The sequence below is a fragment of the Charadrius vociferus genome, unplaced genomic scaffold (genome assembly GCF_000708025.1).
Source record: "Charadrius vociferus isolate BGI_N301 unplaced genomic scaffold, ASM70802v2 scaffold355, whole genome shotgun sequence".
NCBI lineage: Eukaryota > Metazoa > Chordata > Aves > Charadriiformes > Charadriidae > Charadrius > Charadrius vociferus.
The window spans coordinates 914122-921765 of NW_009648451.1; the positions used below are offsets into that span (position 1 = coordinate 914122).

At 38.3% G+C, this 7644-nt stretch overlaps 1 protein-coding gene across 1 annotated transcript in view; it reads left to right on the plus strand.

The window, feature by feature from the left end:
• Positions 1-2018: 2018 nt before the first annotated feature.
• The window catches only part of RPS6KA5 (ribosomal protein S6 kinase, 90kDa, polypeptide 5), a 68275-nt gene continuing 62649 nt past the window's right edge, over positions 2019-7644 (plus strand). Inside the window, exon 1 of the mRNA XM_009885593.1 lies at positions 2019-2085. The gene's annotated coding sequence lies outside the window, so the exon portion shown is untranslated. The remainder of the gene's footprint in view (positions 2086-7644) is intronic.

The following is a 7644-nucleotide window of genomic DNA, read 5'->3' on the forward strand; positions in this document are numbered from 1 at the left end:
AGACACTAACTCAGTCTAGCCTTACCTGCTGTTACTCCTTTCTGGGCACATGAGTGCATCTTCCTTACGGGTGACTTCAGCAATGACTGAGAAGTAGCACTAGCAACAGTATTTTTTCTATTTGCAATAAAAACAGTACAGCAAGCTTCAGTTCAACTCGTGGTGCATATTGCCTCATTGATTTGTTAATAGTTCTGGTACTGTCTTGCCTGATACGTGTTATTAAAATGGAGCTGATCACAAAAGTAATATTTCTCTAATAATAATTTCACTGTGCTATGTGGTTTTGATTTATTTTTTATTTTTTTACACATAGTATTAGGATAGCTTGTAGATTCCCTCAGATTTGCAAAAATCATTGTTATGTGTACTTTTCTTTGTACAAGAAAAAATCCTGAAAGCTCTTTTAGACTTTCTAATCTCCCAGTAATTTTAAGTGGTCTCTCTTCACTTATTCCAAGCTTGATTAATCCCTCATAAAAATGAATGATAAGAATTGAAAAAATATCTTAGATGAGATTTCATCAGTGATTTGCATGAGAGCACTGATGTTACCCTATCCCAATTAGATCCAATTTGTGTATGTGTACAGATTCTTAGGATTGTTGGAATAAGTCACGCATTTGATTTTCATTTATGTAGCGTTTGGATTTTTTTATACTTGTTCCTCCTTTGCAGAGAGATGTCTTTCTGAAGCTTTAAGTTCTTGAGTTGTTGAGTTACTGCAGTTCTGTGAATGAAGATTAACTATACATTTTAATAATTAATTCAGAAAGCACACTGTCTTGATAAAGTTTCTTAGAAATATCAAACCAAATGAGAATTTCTGTTGGCATCTCCTATCAGAGTTTTTCTCTTTTGGTTAAGAGATCTTTGTATTTGAAATCTGTGGATCTGTGGTGCTGCTACTGAAAGCTTCTTGCACATCTTCCTAAGCCCTTTTTTTTTTTTTACTAGCCTTTAGACATACAGTTTGGCCTGAAGTTGCTGTTTGAGAGACATTCTTTCAGCAGCCATGCCAGTTTATGCAGCTTGATGCTGCATCCTTAATTGTTCTAGTAAAACTGTTTATGCGCTGGTTATCAAAGTGGATCAGGGAACTGAACTTGGTTAGGAATAATCAGACTTAGTTACTTTTTTGCCTTACTACTTTTGACCTGGATCATTTCAATGAGCAGCTTTGCTGAAAGGCCTGCAATCATACTGATGTAAATGGATGGATGGTATTATGATAGGAATGAAAGATGGAAAAAATGGGAACTGCTTAAGGCTTTCTTTTACCAGCTTATAAAAGAAAAAAACCCACAAACTAACAACAAACCAATCTACCACAATTCCTTTTTTAAATAGGGCTCTTTACTTTCTTGCTTAGAAAAATGTCTGTTAGACAATAAAAATAGTGAGGGTATAGATTTGTATAAATGTAGAACCCCCTACTCCCAAAATCCCCAACAAATGAAACAACTTTGTAGCATCTTAGATTTTTCCAGACTTCTTGGTTATGTAGATTAAAAATCTTTCCTACTTGATAGTAGTGGAGAGTCTTTACAGGTTTTGTAATCCTATGTTAAATGCCTGAAGAGTTATTGGAGCTCTGCTTGTGTCATCCCAAGCACCATATAATCCAAGAACATGAGAGTATTCAGGGTGCTAGGACTAAGGGATTACCTGATTGCTGCCTAAAACTGTGTGATTAGAGATTGCAGACAAGGTAGAACGGGTCTCTTTTCAGAGGTGCCCAGTGATGGGATGAAAGACGGTGTACACAAGCCAGATGGGCTTCAGTTATTATTCTGTGGTTTTTATACCTCCAGGAACACTGACAGCAGCAAGAAAATTGCTCTCCCTTGCTTTTCAAGTTAAAAGAATACAATATACAACTGGAATGTCCTTTTAATGTTGCTAATTTCATTCATCTGCTAACTTGTTTTTACTGAAGCTGTAGTAAAATGTCAGAATGATGTTTCAGTGTACTACATATCTGATGTGATTTATTTTTTTTTTCCCCTTCAGCAAATTTGACAGGCCATGCAGAGAAAGTTGGCATTGAAAACTTTGAACTCCTGAAAGTTCTTGGAACAGGGGGTAAGATGCACTGTTTTTCCGAGTTGAATGTTGGAGCATTACTCTTAAGTATAGTTTTGTTTTCTAGCTGAGGTTTTGATAATTGGAACATTCTTTAGGAAGATATATCACTTTTGTATTGCATAGCATAATTTTCTTCACATTTTTCTCATAAATACTGTGCAAAATTGAAGGTCGCATGTTCTAGTTTACAGCACTTTTGAAGATGCCCTTTTTCAAAGAAAAGAAAGGAAAATAAATGGCTTGAGATGGTGACAATTAATACAGTTTGTGAAAAATCTGATCTAAGTTAAGGTATGATCTTGGTAACTTCATTAAATTTTCAGACTGTGCTCTTGAATTTCTGGGAAAAAAAACAGTAATGTTAGTACATTATTGAATAGGATGATCCACTCTTTAACTATATTTTGTAGAATTGGCATTGGCTGTACTATTCTTCTTGTGTCCTATTCCCAGTATTTTTTAAGATGGAAGATGTTCACTGTTGTATTTTAGATTTGAGCACAATGTTGATTTGTAGGATGTTGTAGGATTGCTGACTGTAACCAATAAAAAAAGTTGCGTTTCCCCTTTGTTGAAGGGGCACACACAGAGGCACGTACACAGATGAAAAGTAATGGCTTTTATTCTTAGTGTGTTTACACATTTTTTTGGGTCAGTATTAACATAAGATGCAGTGTTGAGTAGATTGGGATAATCTTGAAGGTGGATTATGATCAAGGTCTGTAGAAGATATAAGTTAAGATACTAAATTTTGGGTGTTATCAGCCATTAACCGCTAGCAGCTCACAAGTTGCTACATCACTGAAAGGAGCAGAGGTTTTTCATTTTCACATTTAGCTGTCATACAAATTATTTCATAAATTCATTAAGCTATTAAATCACACGAGAGTATATTTTTCAGTTTCTGAAGTAATTGTTTTAAAATTTAAATTTAACAGGCTTAATAATTCAACACTTGCTGTTAAATGCCAGTAGTTAGTGGCAGAGGCAAGGAAGTTTTACTAATCATAGATACATGTTGCATATTCATAAGTAGGAGCAGCTATGCTTTTCTGAAGTGGTCAGTATTGGTTTGAGTGGGGTTGACAAAAATGAAATTGCTTATAATTACACATTTACGTGAGAATGTCTTTCTCTCCTGTTAATGGAAACATTGGCCAGATTTTAATTTTAATTATACGTGTGTGTGTATATGAGAACTGATCCCATACCTGATTTTTTTTTTTTTCCCTTGCCACTCCTATTAGTCTGAGATCACCTTAATGTTACAACTGTGGCATTTAGAATACAAAGTAAGTTTTGGTGGTTTCATAAGTGTCAGCCTTCAAATTCAGACTAATAGTAGCCTGACCTCCTCTTAATGCCTTTAGGCATTACCTCTGAAATACCCCTTTTGCTGCTGTTAAATTGTTGTCTGTCATTCATTGCTATCTTTCAGGTCCACTCTTCTTCATGAAGAGATTAGCCAAATTTCTCTTGACATGGGATGCTCTTAGTCATAGCAGGTAGTCCTTAGGTTCATAGTGTAAAGCCATCCTATTCACTTAGGTTAACAGGATAATTTTTGAGTGATCCCTTTCAGAAAAGGCTACTTCAACAGGTTGACAATGGGATTGAGAGCGTGTGTGTGCGTGAAGAAAAAGCTGAGGAAGCATGCCTGTCTGTCTTCATCCTGCTCTAGTTGTCATGTTGCTCCAGAAACATCTTCTGTCTTGGTAGACTTCAGACTATTTCAAGAACTGACTAAAAGATTCCTGCAAATTTTAGGCATCCAAGGATACCTCGGGTATCCTGGAACGGCATTTGTAGGCATTCTGGCAAGAGGTTTCTGAAAGAACATTATTTCACAATAGGATATACCTGTGTTAAGGCATTTCTTCTCTAAATATCATCCACCAAAATTTTGGTGCAGCTCTGAATGCCGTCTTCAGTGTATTTCTAATTGTTACGGTCAGAAGAGTTTCTGTGTCCGTTTCATTAACTTGACAGAACAGAATAGAAACTGAAGCAAGATACTGGCCATTTGGCTAAGATGATCCTGAAATTTTCTACTGTGAAATAATTTTTTGTGAGTATTGGGCCTGCTGTTACAGAACCACAGAGAACTTGTACAAATTGGCTCTGGTGCTGTTAGTGTAGTAACATACAAACCCCTTCGTAAAAACGTAGTTTTTAAGAAGTTCTAGAGCTATCTTGTCAATAACAAGAATTATTGTGTAAGCACTCCATCTTAAGTATGGAAAACCATCTCAAATGCTGTAGACCTCTCAGTATCTGCTGCATGTGAAAAGTCTGGGTCTGTACATTCAGTTAGCTATCTTACTGACTGTATGTTTTTCCTGTGCAATGTACCCTGCCTTTTTCCCCACAACTTCCATAGCAGAGAGATTATTTTTCAAAAACTTCATAAGACTCGAACCACCTGTTTGCATGCAAATTTTTCTACAAGATCTTAACTGTGGTGTGTCATGAGTTGTGGGGTCCTGTTTAGGCCTGCAGCTTCTTGTTCTCATACTTGAATTGAGGTTGGAGAAGTGAGTATGACTACTCTGATTTCTCAGTTCTTTTTACTAGAATATATGTTTACTTGGGGGAATGAGAAGGCAGCTAAAGAAAACAGTCTATAATCACAATAATGTAAGTCGAAATATTTGGATTAGCAGGCTTTATTGCAGACTTGTCTTAAATGATGCTGTGCAAGAGTAAGACCTCATTTAGAACTTGTGCTGTCTTGTACGAAACTACTCATCTGCATTTCAGTTGTCGTCCTCAGGCTTGCTCTCAGAAAAAATGAGGAAAAAGTTCAGAAGATACTTTCATGCCTTCTGTATTCATAGAAACATAGAATAGTTTGGGTTGGAAGGGACCTTTAAAGGTCATCTAGTCCAACCTCCCCTGCAATGAGCAGGGACATCTTCTAGATCAGGTTGCTCAGAGCCCTGTCCAACCTGACCTTGAGTGTTTCCAGGGGTGGGGCATCTGCCACCTCACTGGGCAGCCTGTTCCACTGTTTCACCACCCTCATTGTAAAAAAATTTCTTCCTTATATCTAGTTTGAATCTTCCTTCTTTTAGTTTAAAGCCATTAGCCCTTGTCATGTTGCTACAGACACTGTTAAAAAGTCGGTCCCCATCTTTCTTATAGACCCCCTTTAAGTACTGAAAGGCTGCGCTAAGGTCCCCCGAGAGCCTTGTCTCTTCTCCAGGCTGAACAACCCCAATTCTTTCAGCCTGTCGTCATAGGAGAGGTGTTTCAGCCCTCTGATCCTTTTTGTGACCCTCCTCTGGACCTGCTCTAACAGTTCCATGTCTTTCCTGTGCTGAGGGCTCCAGAGCTGGACACAGTACTCCAGGTGAGGTCTCACAAGAGCAGAGCAGAGGGGCAGAATCACATCTCTCAACCTGCTGGCCATGCTTGTGATGCAGCCCAGGATACGGTTGGCTTTCTGGGCTGCAGGTACACATTGTCGGCTCGTGTCGAGCTTTTCATCCACCAGTATCCCAAGTTCTTCTTGGCAGGACTGCTCACAATTCCTTCATCTGCCAGCCTGTGTTGATAGCAGGGGTTGTCCCAGCCCAGGTGCAGGACCCTGCATTTGACCTTTTTGACCCAAGGTTCACACAGGCCCGCTTCTCGAACTTTTCCAGGTCCCTCTGGACAGCATTCTGTCCCTCAGGTGTGTCAGCTGCATCAGTCAGCTTGGTGTCGTCTGCAAACTTGCTGAGGCTGCAGTTGATCCCACGGTCTGTCATTGTTGAAGACATTGAACAGTACTGGTCCCAATATGGAACCCTGAGGGACACCACTTGTCATTGATCTCCACCTGGACATCGAGCCATTGACTGGTACCCTGTGGATGTGACAAGCCAACCAATTTCTCATCCACTGAACAGTTCACACATCAAATCCATATCTCTCCAATTTAGAGAGAGGGATGTTGTGGGGGACCATGACAGAGGCCTTAGAGAAGTCCAGATAGACGACATCTGTAGCTCTTCCCTTGTCCACTGATGTAGTCAGTCCATCACAGAAGGTCACTAGGTTGGTCAGGCAGGACTAGCTAGCCGTTGGTGATGCCAAGGCTGTCTCGAATCACCTCCATGTGCCTTAGCATAGCTTCAAGGAGGATCTGTTTCATGATCCTCCCAGGCACAGAGGTGAGGCTGACAGGTTTGTAGTTCCCAGGGTCCTCCTTTCTACCCTTTTTAAAAATGGGTTTCCCTTTTTCCAGTCACTGGGGTCTTCACCTGACTGCCATGACTTTTCAAATATCATGGGGAGTGGCTTGGCAACTATGTCAGGCAATTCCCTCAGGACTCTGGGATGCATCTCGTCAGGTCCCATAGACTGGTTTTTAGCTGCTGGAACTATATGTCTTTCTGACTTCGCCACATCCCAAATTTTAATTCATATGGACAGATGCCTGCATGGTGAGAGTTCTGCCTCCAAATTCTTTAGGAAGATTAAATCTAAAGGCTATTTTAACAATAATAAGTGCAGAGGAAAGAGGTTATTAGGCATATATCATGCAAGGATACAGTGGAATTTATTCAAATCATTAAATATTTTGTAGCTCTGAGCCTTTTCCTGTTGTTATCTCATGATTATTCTTACACTGAAGGTAAAAGAAAAAAAGTAATTTAAGAAAGAGGTGTAGCTTATGTTAACACCTGAAAACATTGCTTTAAAACTGTATACAAATGTCAAGTTTTGATGGATTTAGAAGTCTGCATAAACCATCCTGTGTGCTATAAACAATAAGAATTGCTTGCCTCTTTCTCTGTAAGAATTAGCTGGCATGATGCAGTGGCTTAATGTGCTTGATCTATACAGAAGGAATAAAGAAGCAAAGAATACTTTATATTTTTAATTCATTGTCTTTCAGTAAGTGTGTACTTTAGAATATTCTAATGACTTGCTGAATTGTTACTTATGATGTGTATTACTATGAATGTGTATTCATGAAAAAGGCTGTAGTGAAAGTAAAGTTTTATCCCCAATTATATTTTTCTGCCTCGCAAATTAAGTGGAAATTTGGTATAAATTGCTGGTATAAATCTCTTACTCATCTTACAGGCCTGATATCCATATCGATCTGCAAATAATAATTGCTTTTTTCTTTAAATTTTTATTTTATTTCTCTTAATGAACAGCAAGGTCAGTCTAACATAGTTTGTGCTAGTGTATGTATATGTGTGTATGTATATATATAGTATGTATTAGATAGTATTTTAGGTCTTCCATAATTTAAAATCTTTCATAAGATGATCAGATAAGGGTATTCTTACAGTTAGCTTATGTGCCTTCTCTACACTGCCATTCAAATGAATTGCTTTTGCAGCGTTGTCTTTTAAGTGGATTTCTCGTGGTGATATCAGACATTCTGGTGTTGAATATATCATGAGTCATTTGATTAAAATAGCGCTACTTCAGATTTACTCTCATCAAAACTGCTGAGAATTCTCATCATTCTGTCAGTCCTTTTTGGATTTCTGAAGAAACAATTTGTACCATGGTAAAGCTCTATGTTGCAAATTCTTCTTTGATAACACTAGT